The following is a 20,180-nucleotide window of genomic DNA, read 5'->3' as shown; positions in this document are numbered from 1 at the left end:
TAGTCTACCATTGATTTGCTGTGGACATTTATGACTGAATGATTCTTATAAGACTGACTGAGTTTGCGTAACAAAAAAGAAAATTAGCAAGTAAATTTAAGGAGACAGAGACTTTACACATCAGACAGGATCACCATGAAGGGAGAAGGTATTTCTGAGAAGTTTGGGGCAACTTCACTAGCACAACAGGGACAAAATAAGAACAGTATCCTCAGATGGAATAATGGGGATGTTACTCAATCCACCAAAAGGCTGCTGTTTATTTGAGAGGTGTTATTAACCTAATCGTACTACTAATAACAATAATTCTCCCTACATGGATCCTCTTGTTGACTATGTGCTAGATCATGATCCCTGTAGTGGTTAAGAGGTTAAAAATAGTAAATATGTCAGAAGAACAAATAAAAATTTCCCCTTACACATACAATGTGTGCTAGTAAAGTAATACAACCATTTAAAAGAGAAAGATTCCTGTTCCTGGCAAAAGTATTTTGTCTTGGAGGCAACTCTTTAATGCTAAATGACAGTAAAGGCTTTCCTGACATTGGGAAGTCTTTTGAAAAACCTATCCAACACACTTCCTCTCTTGCTATCAGAAAGTATCAAATGAAGCAAGCTACAGAAATAAAAAAGAAGGAAGCTCTAAATCACTATTAATTTACTTGTTTGACAGTATTTTCTTTGTCCTCCGATGATATAATCGAGCAATAAAAAACCAATATAATAAAAAGCTTCACAGAGTTCAAGTGGTTTTTTACTGTATAGAAAGAGCTAACACTTCAACAGGGTATCTGGAACATCTAACACTGTACCTGACCACGAAAGCAAGAAGAGTTATGCCCCCTTATTATCACTTATCTGGTTTTTGATATTGAAACTAATGTTGTATCAATTCCACATCTCCTTCTTTAACAAAATAAATCTAACAGAAAATTCCACTGCAGTTCATCCTACATTAAAAGCATTCCTCAGAAACTAGCAGGAGTTCAAACTTCTCAGCGTAGCATCTGCTACTCTGTAACAAATGCAAGCTCTGAATAAATAGAATTGTGGCATTCATTCACAAATTGCATTGCTGACAAGCCTCCCAGACAGAATCAAACCCCAAGGAGTATCGATTGCTACACTTAAGGCTATGTAGTGATCTAGATCTTAAACGTTTACTCGAGTGCCTCAAGACTTCCCAAAACTTCTACTTTTCAGGCTGAGCTCTTTCAAGTCACACGGAGCAGTTCAAAGGTAACAGACTTCCAGGAATTTTCAGTAAAGAAAATAATAGTCTGAGGTAGAATGGAAAGTGAAGCAACAAGGAGAACAAAACCAGGGTAAAGTTGTATTTATACATGTATTTTTAAAGATTCTTATGCTAACTCAATAAATGAGAAACAACTATTTAAGTGCTGAAGTGGTTGAATGGGAGGGAAAAACCTCCAACACACGTACACACAGGAATGAGCAAAATTCCTTTAAACATTCCAGTGCAAATGAATTGACTTGTCCAAGGTAGTCACGTCCAAAAATAATCATAGGACAAATGTGTACTGGTCAAACTTGTAAGTTATAGACCTAACTCTGTCATTTTAAACTGAGTCTACACTGTTGTAGTATTTAGTTCGGATATGAATGAGCCATTGTCTATCCAGGAACTCCTAAAATCCTTTCCTCATTCCTTTGTATCTTAAATTAAGAAGGATGCACTTTCCTTTTTATTTCACAGAGTGTGAGTGAGGACATTCTGCTGCCATATGTGGCTAAACAGTTCCCCAAAATTGACTTCTTTACACATGAAAACTCCACTTACAATACATGTAAATATTGGAGTCTCAAAGGGCCCATCCATCTGACTGAACCCTGAGGTTCACCCTGCTTTGAGCAGGGGGCTAGGCCAGACGACCTCTAAAAGACCCTTCCAAACTAAATTATGTTGTAAACAACTGCAATGACTGAAAGCTCAACCTTAACTCTGCCCTTTTAAGCAGATGCCGCCAAAACACACTATTATTGCATCTAATTATATCAATCCTTCTCTTCCTTCAAACACTGAAGCGTCAGTATCCAGCAACTCCCTTGAAAATGAACTAAACTCTCGGAGCAGCCTCATACATCTCTAGCAAACTCTTGCACAGAGGACTTCTTCACCATGGCGTGTGTTTTGGCAGTGCAGTCTTCTCATGTGGAATTACCTCTAAATTTACACGAGGGCTGTCCAGTGAAGTCAATGGACAGAAGTATAAAATCAGGGTCTGGGTCACCAGCAGCTCCATACTATCACTGCAAGCAGCCTGACAGTGTTCCTCAGGTGCATTTCAGGGTACATAACAATTTATAAGAAACTAATTAAGGCCTAGAAATCCTGAGAACACAGCTTCCTACTCAAGCTGTACTAGAGTTGACAAGGACTTGCCAGACCAAGTTACATTTGCTCAGTTACACTGTAACACTGGTAAATTATTCTGTGTATCAACATCTGACTACTTATTTTCCCAAACAACTGCAACAGAATCCAAAATATCACAGGGAGTTTCAGTAAGGTGCTACATCGCTTAGGTGTACTGAAGACCATTCACGAGCCTGTCACCTAACTCAGGAGTGAATCACAACAGCAATGCCCTCAATGGGGCAGAGTTAAGGTTGAGCACAGCATTAGCCAGCTTCTTTTGGGATGCCCGTGGTGCACTTTACAGTTCTGCCACTGTTAATACTTCAAGGTGAAATATGCACTCTGTCCCGCTAAGAAATGTATTGCTAAAACCAGTGAGAACTGTGGAATAAAAATGTTTTTTACACTGAGCATCCATTAAAGCAACATGTTGCTAAAACAACAACAAACCCCCCCAAAAAAACACAAAAAACCCTTAAAACCCAAAGTAAGACCCCTAATCACTATTTACAGCATCTGTACACTGAATTCCAAGGCATTTGCTGAATCTAGAACACTATTATTCTGAGTGACCTGAAGTGTTATTATTGTCAAATAACAGTTTTTTGATTCAGTTGCAAAAGAAATTAAAATAAATAAATCCCACCGAAAAGTAGCGTTCACGTGGGACATACGGTGTGTTTGCGTATCACACACCAGGAAGGAAAAAAACAAACAACCCACCCAAACTCCTCCAGTGAACTGAACTAAAAAAATTAATCCGAAAGAAGTACAGATTAGGCCGTGTAATTTAAAAAAAAAAAAAAAAATAGCAACACACGCCGAACTCTATTCGCACAATGAAGGCAATTGTTCGCCGGCCCAAAAGAAAAGCCCGTCGGCTCCCCGGCGCGGCGGGCAGAGGTCGGGGCCGCGGCGCCGCAGCCGCAACCCCGGCGGCGGCGGGGCCAGCGCGGGGCCGGATGGCCGCGGGGCCGAGCGGCAGCCCCCTCCGCCGCCTCATCCGCGGCGCGCCCGGGCGAGCCAAGATGGAGCCCAGGTTTGATGTTCAGCCCCAGGGCGGGCGGAGGGCAGCGCCGGGGCGGAGGGCGAGGGCAAGGTCGAGCCGCCAGCCCGGCGCGGCCCCGCCGCCTCCGCCCGCCCGAGAGCCCCCGCGGGTCTCCTGCCCGAAGCCGGTTCCCCCCCGCCACCCCGCCCCATCACCGCCCCCTCCACGCGCGCGCACGGCCCTGCGCGCCCGGGCTTCGGCCCCTTGCCCCGCCCGCCGCGTCCGGGGCGGGCGCTGCAAGGCGCGGCGCCGAGCTCCCGCTGCCCCCCCCAGCCGAGCCGAAAGCCCAGCCGAGCCGTTGCCAGCCGCGCTCTGCGCGGGGAATCGGCGTTAACCGCTCGGCTCCTCCGCCGAAGGCTTAGCGGTGGGCAGAACGGGCAATAGGAAGGGATGGGAAGGGGGAACCGGGGGAATTAAACCTCCCCGCCCAAAAACCCAAACATCGAAACCCCCCACAAGCATAGCCCACCGCAACTTCAAGGCCCTTTTGCACTCGACTCGTGAGAAAGCGAAAAGGACAGAGTGACAAATATCTGCGGGCTGCAAGTGCCGCCCCCCCCCGTTCGCCCCCAGCCCGGCGCCCCCCCTTCGCCCGACCACCCCCATTCCCGGCGCTGGAAGTGCTCTGGGAGCGCTTGCCCCGGCCCCTCCGCCCGCAGGAGCGGCGCGGGACGCGCCGCCGCTCCGCCCGCAGCGGCGCCCCGCGGGCAGGGGCAGGAGCCGCCCGGTGAACTCCCGGTGACCGAGCCCGGCTCCGGCACCGGCGGCTCAGCCCTCGCCCTGCCCCGAGCACGGCGCGGAAGGGCCGCAGGCACGCTCCGAGCAGATGTGCCGGGGACAGACAAACAGACAAATGACCCCTCCATCCACCCCCCGCTCTCCTTAAACCAGCCCTGGGGCCACGCAGGGGCAGGGTATTTTTAGGTCTCTTCCCTTCCCCTCCGCCTCCTTCTCAATAGCTGCCGAGCGCTGAATACGAGGGAGAGGGTGGAGAGCGAGCGGCAGAAAAGTTAACTGTTTTGCAAAGAGGGGAGAAAAGAGGCAGGGGGGAGAAAAGAGGCAGGGAGGGAGGAGAGAGCCAGCACGGCAGGGTGAGCCGTGTCAGGGGATGTGTGTGTGTCTGTATGTGTGTGTGTGTGTCTGTATGTGTGTGTGTGTGTCTGTGTGTGTAAGCGCAGGGGGTGCCCGCGGGCGGAGGATCGGATGCACTTTAGCCCTGTGCTCTGCTGCTCTCGTCTGGGGCAGCGCCGCCGGAGCCTGAGTCTCGCCTGGTTCGCCTGACCCTTCATTTCACTGCGGCCAGGAGGAGCCCGGAGCCGCCGCCGCCTCCTCTCCCTGCTCTGCAGGACCCGCCTTGCCCACGTCTGCTCCCCGCCGCCCCCCTCCACGCCGCCGCCGGCGCGCGCGGCCCCTCCGGGGTGCCCCGGGGTCCGTGTGCGGTGCCCCCCGCCGGCCCCTCCGCGCCGTGCCCGCCCTGCGCCCCGCTCCCGGGCCGCCCAGCCCCGCCGCAACCTTTAGCGGGGGAACGACCTCTTCGGCTGGGTCCCGGCACAAGACGCCAGCAGCCGCTAGTCCCCCTCTCGCCGCCCTCCCCTCCGGTGTTTAGCCCCCTCCCCACCCCAATAAAAACAGACCCCCCCTCCCTCCGAGCCCCAAAGAGGAAACCCACACCGCCCCCCCCGCCCCCCCACCCTCAGCACAAATGCACAATCACGGGCGAGGGGAGGGAGAGGGAGGAAAGGGCGAGAGACGCGAAGAAAGAAGGGGGGAAAGGAGAGAGAGGAAAAATTAAAAGGGCACAAGGCTGTTCATCACCAACATGGCTGCCTTAGCTCAGACCTAAAAGAGGAATAACCCAGGCTGTGTCTTTGTCAGTTTCACCTCTGTAACCCTAAACTAATGCACGAAACGACGGAGGCGGCTGCAGAGGGGAAGGAGACGGGGAGAGGAGGAAGGAGAAAATGGCAAAAAGAGGGGGCACTTACGTGAAGAGAGGCGCTGGCTGCTCCTGCCATTCCTCCTGGGCATTTTCCCCCTTTTTTCACATTCTCCTCCTTGGTTTAACGGGAGATCAAATAAGACCGGGAGGGGGGGGCACGGACGGGCACAAAGCCGGGGCCCCCGGGGGAGCTGCTAACCGGGGCGGGTTTTCCCCTCTTCGCCGGGGGAAAGGGGGCTTGAAGCCGGTTTTCCCGGAGCCACCGCGAAGGGCTCCCTCTCCCCCTTCTCTCTCTTCTTTTCCTCTCCCCCCCACCCCCACCCCCCCCTACCCACCCCCCCCCCCGCAACCCGGGTCGTGCACCTGGCTTGTCCCCGGTCGCAGTAGTATCCCTCAGTCGGGCCGGGATGTTTTCCGGCGGCTGCGGGGCGGGCGCCGGCCGGGGCGCGAGGGGGGGGGCGCGGCGGTGCCGAGGGCTGTGCCCGCCGCTCCTGCGCCCCTAACTAACACTAACGCCGGGATCAAATGGGCAGCGGCGCGCGGCGCTCCCGGCGCCCGCGGGCGGGCAGGGACACCCGCGCCACACCCCCGGCACGGCCCCGGCGGGCGGGCACACGCCGCGGGCACACGCACCGAACACGCGCGCCCCGGCGGGGCAAGAGGGGACGGTGGCCCCCGCTCCCCGCCGGGCCCCCCGGGCGCGTGCGGGCGCTGCGCGCGCGGCGGGTCGAGGGATGCGCTTGCCCCGCGATCCTGCACCCGGCTGCTAATCCTCTCTTACGAAAAAAAAAAAATAATTAAAAAAAATTTAAAAAAAAAAAAAAATGTGTATATGTAAATTTGTGGGTCTCGACCGTTCGCGCTCTGATTCCCTGGTTTGCGGTGGGAAAGAAAATAATAATGTCGAACATTTTTTCGGTTTTTTTTCTTTTTTTTTTTTTAAATTAAGACGTTTTGTCTTCCTGTGTGTTAGAAACTGAAAAAAAAAAATTGTAGTGGTGCAAAGCTCACCTCCATAAAATTTGTTGGATGTGATCAGCACAGGGGGCCCGAGGGGCTTTGCTGCAGCCGAACTTCAGTTCAGTGGAGGGAGGAGGAGAGAATGGTTTATATACGACCCCCTCCGTGCCAAAATAAGCACACAAAGTAAGAAGGGAAGGTGGGCAAGTTGGTATTCTGACGATTTCTAATGCAGGTTTTAAAAAGTGGGAAGAATGCAAGCAGCGTGAAAATCACAACTCCTTGAGAGTGTGTATGTGTGTGTGTGTGTGTGTGTGTGTAGGGGGGAGGAAATCAAGATTAGGTCACCCCTAATGGTTGATTTAACTGCTACATGATACTTCTACAGTGCACACAGCAAACTGGACTTCTGAAATTTACTTTTTTTTTTCCCTGCTATAATGCAGGTATATGAAGCTTTATCCTGAAGCGATTCCAGTGTGCACTATGAAGCCAGGATAGCAGTTTTCATTAACTGATACATACTTTCATTACTTCACAAATCACACATCTTTCTTCAAAGACAGACATGAAGGTGGGGAAAAAAAATAGAAGAGAGATTGGGTCTCACTAAAGCACAAAAGGTACTCCGTGAAAGAGAAGTGCTCTCTTTGTGACTTGCAGTCATTTGGATAAAAGTTAACACAGAGGTTCTTAATGGTTTAAACTCCAAAACCTGTTACTACAATTGAAGTAAAATTATTTGAAGCACGGTTGTTTCATATAGCTCTCTCTTTGTGTAAGAAAACTTTGAACTTAGCGGAATACATAATAGAAATCATGAGTCAGATGTTGCAAAACTTAAAAATATGCATTATTCTAGCATGTATACCTGTGAGAATTTTTTTGCTTTTGACAACCTGACTCATCATTTTATCACACCATCCTCTATCCTAACTTCAAAAAATTTTTTTTAAAATAAACAGTTGCCTAGGAAAACACAAACCAGCAAATTTGCAACCTAAATATTTTAGAACAGTCAACTTACACTCTTAATCACCTCAATTTAGAATGGTTTCACATAATCTTACACCCATGTCACAGCCGCAATTATCCTTTCTACAGGAAAAAAATCTAAATAAGATTTAAAAGATTATATGTATGACAAGCTGAGGTCATGCGTGTGCAATTTCGAGTTTCAAAACCACATATACACATCTGCTGAGACAAAACGGACTCCTCCTGACTTCAGCTGGTTTATCACTTCACAATACAGCTAAAATACTTCATTTTCATGGAGAAATTTGCTTATATTTAATCCGGAAGTAAAAACCAAGGTGTATAGCTGACAGTACTAGAGATTTCTGGAGGGAAAGATGAGTCCAAACAGCTGCCTGACTCTTGCTCATGACCAAGAGTACCAGAGTCAGAATTCCTCAGAATATTCAGGTCCTGTCTTTTCCCTCAGTTCTCCAGTTTATACTGGGTTTGGAGATTTGTACAGCATTAGTAGTGATAATCAAAAATATCAGAGGCATTCTTTACCATTGCTCACTAACCTCAACTTTAACATGCCTGAGACTAACAACAGAACTTTGTTCACTAATAAGAGTTGCAATGCTGAACCTACTTACTTATTTTTTAAATGCATTCTAATGTCAATTGTGCTAAACTCAGCCAGCTTTGTGATCAGCATCTGAATGATCCTACCAGTGCAGGAGGCCACAAAGTAGCCATTTTGGAAAGGAAAAGAGTACTAGCCCTGTGATATGATCCACAGCTGCTGTGGCAGCCCTCCTTCAGGTGTTCTAGGAGAACAGGACATAGGAAATACCATGTTCTGCACTGTCACTCTTTCCACCCTCTACTCCTCATACGTTTCTGGCACGTAAATTAATGTTGACATTGTCAGCATTAATTTACAATATGCTGTGCGAGTTTTTTTCCCCTCCATCATTTGAAAACCCCTCAAGGCGGGGTTGAGGTGGCTGCAGCAAAGACACTATGGGAACACAGCTCTCTGAGAGGGCCATGGGGACTGGCACAATATAGAGCAGCATTAAATCTCTCGAAGGGTGACCTTGGCTTCTATAGACACCCCAAAAGTTTGCCTGAGAGTTTAGTGGGCCAATACTTAAGCGTGTTCTGCACTGAAAGAAATCCCAGTGGTTGAATGAATTATCAGGGAGAAACTTAATAAATTCAAGATTTGAAGGGTTTCTAACCCCACACCTGGAAATACTCCATTTGGGAATAACTTGCTTCCTCATATCTATCCTGGCTAATTGTATTACTCCACATATTGTCCTAGTCAACAGATCCAGCCATCACACTGAAATCATAGGCACATCAGTGCTAACTTTGAATTATTTTACCCATTGGTTTAAGGAAGATGACTAAGGCCATAATGCCATTTAAAAAATAATCTTCCATTATGTGTTTGGTGATATAGTACAAAAAAGAATTAAGTCGGCTGACCACACTTTTGAACATTTTTAGTCCAAACACAAGAAAATAGTTGCAATTCTTCCACAGATAACATAATATAAATAATGCATCGTTTCTGCAGGTCCTTCTATTAATAAGTAATGATTGTATGGCACCTTCCAAACACCAAATCTAGTTACACATATGAATTAAGTTCAGCTTCAGAATCCACTCTCGAACAAAGTAAATATTTTCTTCACTTACACATGAGAAAAATGAAACAAATCGAGTAAATAAGGTTTTAAACAGTAATAAATGATGTAACATTCTTAAAACATTTGCAGGGTATCTAGCATCCAAACTGTCTTTACACAGAGTAAAAAATACTTGAAAAGGTTTTCTAAACAGAAACTGAAAAATTAGCTGGCATCCTTGCTTTATTCTTTGAAACTTTAAGGAGTTCTGTTCCCAGGCTCAGATTTTTTTAAAGAAGTGTACTGAGTGGAAAAATGGGACCATTTTCACCAGTTCTTGAGCTCGCCAAACCAAACTATGCCCACCTCTACTTAAAGTATAGCCTACCAAAATGATGGTCAGGTCAAATGCGTGTCCCCTGGGCATGCAGAGGAGAGTTTTTCAGGCTCCACGGGCTCTTTTTAATGGTACTCCTATCTTTGGATTAATTTCCTATTGAACACAGAAGGTATTTGCCTACAGCCTCTGTATCTTCAATGTGCAACATGAGGCCTCCTGGTTTTCATTGAAATTACCATCTCTCTCTCACACCTGTTGCAGGATATCCTTAACAGTCTTCTTCTCTTTTCTGTTTTAATTGATGTCAATATTTCTACTTAGCAGTAACTATGATCCAATCCTGCAAACAAGATTTGGTTATAAACTTCTCTTTGCTCTGAAGCATTTAAAAGGCAAATGCAAAGGGATGAACAAATCCAGAGGATAACAGCTCATGGATGCCATCAGCCACGTTTGCAAATGCTCTGTAAGCAAATAACATTAACTAGTAGGTTTGCAATAATAATAAATAATGACAAGTGACTGGCAAGGCCACCAACCAACTCCTCAAAGGCCAATGAACAATGATCAGAAACCATTGCTGTCCAATGAGTATCATCTTGGAACTCATAAACCATTATAAGTGGGAGATGCATTTGCATAACCAGCAGATCCTAAATGACAGACATAGGGCTCTAGCTTTTGTAAAAGGCAATGAAGTTCTCTTTCCCCAAAATTTTTAACCTTTTCCTTCTTAAAATGAAAGGAAAATGAAAGTGTCACAGCCCATTCTAGGTAAAACCTCTTTTTGCAACCCTGAAAATCACTGACAGTGCTCTCCCAACTGTTTAGCTCCCTATGCCATGCTTGTGAACATACTGAATCAGAAATGTCCTTAAAGACCAAGATTTTCATGAATTCCACTACAACCTCACAGCCTCAGAGTGGAAAGGCATCAGGGAGGAGGAGTTCGATATAACCTACCTAACCTCGCTAAACCACAACCAGCTTTCTCAGTATCTGGCCTAAATCTTGATAAACCTACTGGCCATCATAACTTTAAGACAATTTCAACACAAAATGCTTCTAACTGAAATGCAAATTTAACATATTAATATTTCTTCAGAAGAACCATAGTTTTTATATTTTTCAGCTGTACTAACTGCATAAATGTGTAGCACACTACCTAGGAAAGGTGATACAGCTCCTAATTTCAATTAAAAAAAAAAAAATCAACACTTAAAGCTGGCAGCCTTAAACCCATGCTGATATACAATACTAGACATTACAGGCCAGAAATGCATTGGACCACACATTAGTGTCCACGTGCATTCGTTGTTACTCAGATACTGTAGGATGCTTCTTCAGATTTACCAAAGAGGTTTCATGATTCTTATCTTACCATAAGTGCAACTGGCTTTTCAGTTGCATAATTCACTATACCACCTCTTCACAGCCCTTTTCTGTAGGGCTGTTTCACAAAAAAAAAACCCAACTAAACAACCCAACAGAAATCCACCAATCAACCAACCAGTCATGAGAGCCTAGGATTATTGGACTTAAGTCTACAGATACCTGAAATGCAGAATTTCTCCCCCAAATCCAAGCGAGCAACATCTTTCCAGTACAGATTAAATATAGAAAAAATAAATTAATATTTTACAACGTAAAGCACTAAGCAGTTTCTGAAGTGATGAAAAGAATTTGTTTAGTCAACTGAGGACTGGAACACTCAGCTCAGGGCTATTACGGTTACAAATGTGGAAACAGAAAAGGATAAATATCTGCTCCAATCCTGATCTTTTTGCACCGGTTTATATTCTCCATTTAAATGCATTGAAATCAATAACTTTATCCCACCTTAAGAATAGTCTAAGTTAAATCAGAGTGAGACCCAGAGAACTCTATCATTTTACTTCTTCTTAATAGTTTGTTAGTGACTGGTTAACTGAAAATTTAGTCACAGTTCCGTTAGCAAACACCTGCCATGGTGAAAGACAGTACCATCCTCCTGGAAAAACCACCACCAAACTGTCAAAACAGAATGCATTTGGCCTCCTATTTACTTCAATGTGAAATCTTGCAGCTTAGTTAGGTAACAAGGCAATAGCATTTTAAGCCACAGCTGTTTGCTAAATGAAAGTGTGTCGAAGTTTTTGAACATCTTGTTACGTGTACGTTGAGAGGCAGAGTCTCTGCTGCACCAGCAAGGTGGCAAATTCCTCAGGGAAATCAATCCTGGTTTCTCAATTAACTAGCTGGTTTTCTGTTGTTAAAACACTAGAGTGATACTGAGACTGCGCTGGATCATGAGAACGAACAAGAGTCCAAGAAGCCCACCTACCATCTAAGGCTGTGCATTCACCAAACTCCTCTCTCTCTCTCTGACAGCACCTTACCAGAAACACAGCAGGAGCAAGGCAGGCAAGAAGGGGATGTTGGTGGTACTGATGCCAGCTATGGAATACCTTAACAGCTTAAAGAGATAGAAGGGCAATTGGGAGACAAGGAAACACAGTGATGCCAAGATTTTACGTTTTCAGGGAAAAGAAATGCATTAAGGCAAGGGAGAGGAGGGGTATGTGGAAAGGAAGCTTCTAGCAGAGTTCATCTGCCTGGTGTGATGAGTTTCACAGGGTAGTCAGCTGTACTCAACCATTCTGCATGTTCTCAGTAATCAGACCTCACCCACTGGCAGGCAGAAGGGTTTGGGCTGCAAGTCAGCCTCCTGTCACCGCTGCCTGCTGAGCATGAAGTCATGCAGCCAGTCCCCTCCAGGAGGAAATATCTCCTTGCACTGGCACTTCCCCATCGGACTGTGCAACGCAGAGGAAAAGGTTATTTGTCTTTTGAGACACTAGCAATAAAGTCTAGTTTCCTCAACCACTGCTAACACTATTTGATGCAAATACTGTTTCTACCCCCTGCTTCTCAGCAACTCTAAGGCCACCCAGTGTTTTCAAGACTGTAGTTTACAGTAAGAGGCAAAATATTTTTCCATAAGAAATAGACTAATAATAGTGAAAAACCACACAGAGTAGCACAAAATTCATGAGTAGGGAGAAAGGAAAAGACGTAATACCTGGAGGGAAGCAGCTTACATTTCCACACAAAAAAGCTGATGATTGCAAGCTCAATGAGAAAGCTGAGTGCACCATTAAACAGGTTTGCAGATGATATAAAACTGGAAGGAGTGGCTGATACAACAGGTGGTTGTGCCATCTTTCAGAAGTACTACCAGGCTGGAGTAGCAGTTAGAGAGGAATATAGTGAAGTTCAAAACTGGAAATACAAAGTGTTTCGTGTAGGAATAGCCCCAGGCACAGCATATCCTTAGGCATCTACCAGCTAGACAGCAGCTTTGCTTGGGATCCTGGTAAACAGCAAGGCCATCACAAGCCAGCAATGCACCCTTGTAGCCAAGAAGGCCACCATTAGGAAGACTGTTGCCAGCAGGTCCAGGGAAGTGATCCTGCACCTCCACTCAGGGCCACAAAGATGATTAAGGGACAGGAGCACCTGCCATATGAGAAGAGGCTGAAAGAACTGAAACTGTCTGGTCTGGAGAAGGGAAGGCTCAGGGGGATCTCATCCATTTGTACAAATGTGTGATGGGCAGGAACGAAGTTGAACAGTCAGAATCTTCTCAGTAGTGTCCATTGCCATGAGAAGAGGCAATGGGTACAAATGTGGAAAAAAAAAAAAAAAGACCAAGCCAAAACCCATCCCAAAACAAAACCAAACAACACCAGAGTTCCATTTGAACACAGGAAAAGAATTTTTTTTTTACCATTAGGATGGTCAAACACTGGCACAGGCTGCTCAGAGAGGTTCCCTGAAGAACAGTAAATGCTCTAGCTCACCCTGTTTGAGCAGTGAGGCTGGACTATATGATCTCAAGAGGACCCTCCCAGTCTAAATGGTTCTGTGAAAGTATTGTAACATGAGCATTTACTGTTTCCTAAACATGGTATTCATGTCTGGTTTTATGGGAGTAGTTTACAGAATACAAGTATTCCACTAGGCTTTTTTAGACAGTACGACTCTTCACCAAAAACACCCTTACGATATCCAGAACCATTTAATGTCCAAATACTTATTCTTAAAATTCTTACTCGTTTATGAGCTACTTAGCAGAAAACATTCACTGATCATTCTGAAACCGTGATTGGTGTTTTACTCCCTCACTCTTCCCTCAATATGGTTCCTAGCCTGAAGATTATACCAGCTAAATGAAGCTATAACTGCAGAGCAGGTAGAAGAGTGACTGTGTTTTTAATACCTCTATAATGCAAGCACTGGAAGTCTGATGTCTTTTTCTTAGACATTTGCAAGGCATCATTACCTCCACCTTTTAGTTGGGGACATGCACTCTGCCTGTGGTGGTTCACCAACAAAGCTAGATGTAGAATTTTAAGGCTGCTGTTCCCAGCAAACCATTATCATCAACACATACCTGGCATATTACAGGTGCTGTGGCCACAGGATTTAATTGCTTTTCTTTCTAACCTGCAGCCATACTTCCTTAGTGCAACTCTCTCCTTTTACCATTAAGCACACAAGCTCACTCATACAACTCCTCATATATGTTGGCTGTTGGCACTAAAGGTTCCCAGGTCACAGAAGTAAGATTCATGAGATACCTATATAATTTGACTTCTTATTGCTCTTACTCTTATTCTCATTTGGCTTTTGAGATGGATACAGACACTGCTGTACACTGAGGAACACCAGCTGATTTCGGCAATGTCACTCAAGACCTGAGGGTCCCGATGCTGCACAGAGGTCACGGTGGCTGTCGGCAGAGAGTAGTGTGCTCTTGCCTGCAGAGGGAGTCACGGTCCCATGGAACATGCTCTCACACATCTCTTTCCCCCCCAAAACTATAGCAACAAACAAAATGAAGGCGTTGTGGGGCAGGGGGTTTGCCCCTCTGTATGCTTCCCTCCTAGAAAAGCAACTGTATGAATGAAGATTTGAGGGTCTGAAAAATGGAAGAATAGACTTGAAAGCATTTGAGTGAATCTGTCTCTCCCTTTGTATATCCCCCCCCCTTGCTGCCCCCAACAAATATTTCCACATTTTTTGTATTAAATAAGGAAAAGGGGAAGCGAGAAGATTAAATAGAGGAGTACTTTTTTCATATTTCCTACACAGTGGTGATTTTGCACAAGCCAGATCCCTGGAAGCTGGTAGGAGCCTGAAGAGTAAATATTCCCTGCCTAGCCAGGGAAGGTATGGATCTCCCACATTGTCTTGGGAAAGTCATCAAGCAGGGGATAAAAGGGAAGAATCAAAATGAACAACTGTTAGAGAAGAGGTCCAGCAAGGACACAGACTTGTGCAAGATTTAAGATGTTTTTGTCCAGTTTTCTTGGAAATTTTTATTACGTTTTGGAGGTTTTATTCATTCCAATATATTGAATGGCTACTAATAAGAAAACAAGTAAGCCTTCCTGGTCTCAATAACCATTAAGTTAGACGATCTTTATCCCAAGGTGTCAAGAACAGTGTCCACCATAACCAAAACATTTTAATTGCCTTATGAACCTTTTCATTTACATGGGGAAAAAACCCCTGAAGTTGGTGGCTTTTAAATCATCATCTAAATAGCAAAACAATTGGGAAGAGGGCCAAGAAGGTACTCAAGTGCAGCTTCCCAAGAGAAAACAGCATTGGAGAAGGTACCATGATGGAGCAGAGATTAGGAAGAAAGAGTGTGGAACATCTTTCTCATCTTCTAGTGTAAAAAAAGAAAGTCTGCACAGTGGAGAAGAGTAATGCAAAAATATGATAGAAACTCTCCTTTTCAGGGTTTATTAAGTTTATATGATTCATACAACCCTCCAGTTCCCACAGCTGTGATATCATGTCAGATATAATTACTTCTGCTGCCCAACTGGGTACACTAATCAAGGATGCTGGGTCAAGTCTGACCCCCCACTTACTTCCCTCTCTTCTATAGCTTTTAAACAACTTATTAAAAATGTTGAGAACTCAAAACACTCTTCACTATAAAGGTATGAAGACTGTCATCCTCCGTTGCTGACATTGTTGGAGTTCTTTACAATACATGGTCTTTTACCAAATGTCCTGCTTTATGCTCTCAGTACCTCTGAGTTATTATAAAAGAACAAAGTCCAGCAAGTTACCTACAACTAGATACTCCAGGTTCCAATATACAAAACAAAAAAAAAAAAGAAAAACAAAACTAAAATACCATCCAAACCCACCCAAATTCCTCCAAAAGATGCTGAAAAGATGAAGACATTTTAGGTTACAAGGAAAGTCTGAAGACTTCTGGCTTGAGAGCTCAAATGTTTTAGCTGACAAATTATCACCCCATCATGTAATATCTAACTTATGAACCTTTTAAGCTTGGGGGGCCCCTTTTTCTTCCCCAAATTACCTCTGAACTATTGCCTCATCCAATTCTTTGCATCTCCCTGTTTCTCCCATTTTATCTTTACAATTGAGGCACATCCCTCCTCTTCATCCTGTCCCAGAACATTCTCCTAACCTACATGAACGCCTAAACTTTATATTCTTCTTCTGATTGACCATCCTATCTAATTCAAAGCTTATATCTTGATTCATTATTAAAAATCAACTATCCTTACCAAACTCCTTCCCATCTCCACCTTTGCCATGCCTTCAACAAATTCCTGCAGCAGGAAGACTTCTCTGTCCAGTGTCCTTCAAAATGAGTTGACTATGCTTTTCAAACCGACCTTCCCTGACAAACTGCTCATCTCCAGGTCCTGTTAAAATCTCCAAATACCTCAGTGGCACTATCCCCAGTGAGGTTTTCTACTCATTTCAGCTGCTCCTTGTACAACTGAGCCTCAGGTTTTTACTGGCACATTAAAACTGTCTTATAGACAAAGTGGCAATAAGTGATTTTGCCACAGCATTAGGAAAGAAATAAAATAAAATTAAAGAAACCTCAAGGGCCCCTAGAGGTCTGTACTAAGGGACTGCACCTGCTCAGAGCCCAGGCTGAGGCACCTATGCTAGCAGACACTTGGAAGGAAGGTGCTTCTTTCATGTCCCACGTCCAAAAGCCAGGCAACTCTTCAGGCCTTGCTCACCAGTTCTTTAAGACCAGCAACATCCTAAGGCCTGTAGTCAAAAACCTACTCACAAAAGAGAGTCTGCTGAGGGAAAAGGCTGTGCCAATACAGAGAGGACAGCAAAGTCACCAGTGCAGAAAGGTTAGGTTACAGGCCAATACTTGTTTCCTAGTGATAACGTTAAGAATACTGAAGATAAGAGTGACTTACTTATGGGTGCAGGAATTAAAAATCCTGCATGATTTCAGTGATTTATGCCTCTTTCTAAGCAAGGACAAGCTCAATCAGCCCAAAACACGGCTGTGGGCTGAAACCCACCACACCCCCGTGATGAGCCTGAACAGAAGGAAACTGGCACCAGGTGAGCGGAGACAGCATACCCGAGGCAGTGCTGCTCTCCCTTGGCTCTGTGGGTCCCTTTTCCAGGAGGGAAATTCAGGAGGACTCCTGCCTTTGCCCTTGAGGGTGGGTAGGCGGCGACGGTGGGAGCTGCGGGCACCGAGGGGCATCGCTCCAGCCGCCCCCGGGCACATCCCCATCCCGGGCAGCCGTGCACCCTCCCAGAGCCGCCCTGGAGGATCGGGACAGGATGGGGATGGACGGAGAGGTCAAAGTCCATCCTCTCTGGCAAACACAGGGGACAGCACCTTCAGAAGCAAGTTTAAGGATGTGTGTACCCCGCTCTGTTGTGATATTGGAGCCTACTGGGAGATTCCGGCCCTAACTTTTCTTGCTTCTGCCTTTATCTCGGATTCTTGCAGAGTGACTCTTAACAGGGTTTTGATGACAGCCAAAGGAAACGCTTAGTTTCCTTTATGTTTTAAAAAAGCGCCATTAAAAAAATCCCCAAAAACCCAAGTCACCTGGAAACAGGTACAGCAGTTTGTTACATTACTATTTCTGCTCCTCAAAGTTAAATATGCAGAATCACTAAAAATTAGATGATTAAAGCAAAATTTCAGGCAGGCCTTTAGCTAACATATAGTTGTGTCAGTTTTTGAGTAAATTAACATAAGAATTAGAGGGAAATCCTCCAACAAAAACCAACAAACCAGAAGATTCCATCAATACCATCTTAAAACTAACCCAAGCTGGTTGGTAGTGTATTTGCATGGCTCAGTGTGCTTAAAGGTGTTCTGTTTAGCAGCCAACTTCTCCCTTTTGCTTAATTAAAGCTACAACATAAGTAGCAATGTTTTAAAGAAAATGACACAGTAGAACAGCATGTCCACCTGCACTTTTTAAAGTCTCCTCACATACTCTACTAGATTGTTGGCGAGCCAAAACTGTTGTCTGTCCCTTGATGCCTTCTCACCTCACAAGCTTCCCGAATCCAATATTGTGTCAGACCTGCTGCTTGAGCAGTAGCTTTCACTTGGGCCATTTTCATGTGGGTTTAGCTGTGGAATTGCTCGTTATTAATGCAGAAGATGTGAATTAGCAGAGAAGATGCAAATGAGACCCTGGAGAAGTTATGAATTTCACCCATTAATCTCAAACCAGTCATATGTGTAAATGCTAATGTTGTTAACCATTCAACTGCCAAAACAAGTTTTCTGGCACTGCAATTTCTATCTGAGACCTTTCTTCACAAGGTATTCCTCAGTGTTATCACCCACCAGGAAAGCACAGAGAACAACTGCTGTAATAATGCACACACTCCATAGCAGCATCAGAGAAAGTTAGACACAAAAATTAGGATATAGATAAGTCCACGTGGTAAGTTATTGTGATTTAATAAGTTGCCACCAATCAGCTGAGCTTCCCTAACTGCTCTTGTGCACCCTTCTTTGATTGTTGTAATGGCAAGTACAATGTGTTAGCCTAAAATACCTTTCTTTCACTTCAGATCTGTCAGAAAGGGGAAAAACATGCAGTCAGCTACCTCGTTATGCTATTGTAACTCAGTACTCTCTGATAGTACAATCCTAAGGCAGTAGGTTTTCAGAGTTCAGATTTGGAGGACACATACTGGAAATAAAGGAGTCGCTCTGCCAACTCATCCTGGATTTAGGAGCCAAGGTTCCAGTTGTTACTACTAGCCTTTTTTAGTTCTACCATTTTTATTATCTTTTTGATGACCATTTACTAAGCATCTAGAAAGTTGCTACTTTTACCACTGAAAACAGAGAATGATTTCTTCATGTCTTCTACTTGTTCATTTGATTTTACTAAGTTGCCCATAGTACTAGCACTGTTGATGCAGTCACATTTGAGTGTGAGAGAAAGCATCACACAATGCATAAATACAGAAAAAAAATGGTTAAAAAATCGATCTCTTTGTAGTCTCACCTTTAGGGCAGAATCCAGAATTGTGTTAGGCAAGTGAAGTCCCCACATAGCTCATGACTGTAGGTGCCTCAGAACTGAATGTGTGACCAACCCACACACTGAGAAGCTGCCTAGGGCTAGTATAAATGGATATTACTCTTACTAGTTGTTTGTGCATTTTCCTCAATGAGTTTCCCCATCTGACATACCCAAATACCAGGTAGTATGTGCACGCTTTCCTTCAAGAAAGAAAGAAATTGAATTTAGCTTACCTGTTTCCTGGAGCTCACTAAGAAGTGGCAGCAGTATGAAAGACTGTGTGTCATCAACCCTTCTTCTAGCTTCTTCTCTTCTCCTCTGCTCCTTTGATCTGGAAGAAAACAGTAATGACCAGTACCTTTACTAAGCAGCCCAAATTCTCATGACTGCCTTCAGAAATGAGGGCTGGTGGAGAAGTTTTTGATTCAGATTAGGCTAAACTACACTTACTGGTCAAACTGTGTGTTATGGGTCAGTCTCAGTTTGAATCTGGAGAACTTTTAACAATGAAAGGTAAGTTTAAGTGCTTTCAGAGCTAAACAACACCTGAGGCTTTTTTCCCCTATTTACAGTCTTAGATGTAGGTAAAGTTTAGGGGAGAGGAGGCTGGGTAGGTTTGGATTTGGGTTTTTTTTTTAAAAAAAACAAACAACCAAAACAAACCAACTGTTGAACTCTAACCCCTGAACACAGTTTTGGCCAGTAGAAGTGTGGGGCAACTCCTTGCATCTTCCTTACCACCACTTTCAGCTCAATTCGGTTTATTTTGTAGAAAATATTTTTGTTTGATGGAAACATCCTGTAAAGGACGAATGTTAAGGAGCTAAAGTAATGGGATTTTGCAATTAGTCTTCAGCTACCTTCCTGTCAGTCTGTTTTAGTCTGCTTCTTCAGTTCAGGGAAGTTCTCCCAGTGACCAGACTCTCTGCCTCTCCATGCATAAGAGTTTCCTTCTGAAGGAAACCAGGCAGGTAAGAAGACATTCTGGGACATTCCAAGATAGATTCAGGTGGCAGCCAGGCTGCTTTTCCACTGATCAAGACTTACAGGTGCAGCTGATCAAAGTATTATGTTTCCTCCCTTTGGTGGAACATCCCAACAATTTTTATTTTTTTTCTTTCCCCCATGACCTTCCTGCTTCAGGAGTAGGGGCTAGGGACAAAGGTGGATCAAATCCTGATATTGAAATCCTACAAGTATGTTCGTGTTCTGCTTTAGAGGATGGGCCCATATATAGTTATATAGTACCTATATAACTTGGTTTGGGGTATTCTGCTGACTCCTGATAAATCAAAAGTCCTCTGCACCCTTTTCCCAAATGGTATTTTTTTTCCAAGTGAAAAACAGCTGCTTCTCAGACTACTTAATAGGCATAACCTCAGCTTTTAAGTTTCTTTCCAATTGTCTTAATGAAGCAGCCAGCTCTGTGAACTTGTTTCTAGGCTTATATATCTTTCACTGACTATCACAGGTCTCTGGAGACCAGCTAGACTGGGGACAGAAGAGATCTACTCTGAAAAAAAAAATTCTCCCCGAGAAGTATCCATAACC

The sequence above is a fragment of the Manacus vitellinus genome, unplaced genomic scaffold (assembly GCF_001715985.3).
Source record: "Manacus vitellinus isolate BGI_N305 unplaced genomic scaffold, ASM171598v3 scaffold_0_pilon, whole genome shotgun sequence".
NCBI classification, from domain to species: Eukaryota; Metazoa; Chordata; class Aves; order Passeriformes; family Pipridae; genus Manacus; species Manacus vitellinus.
This window is presented reverse-complemented; position numbering follows the sequence as displayed.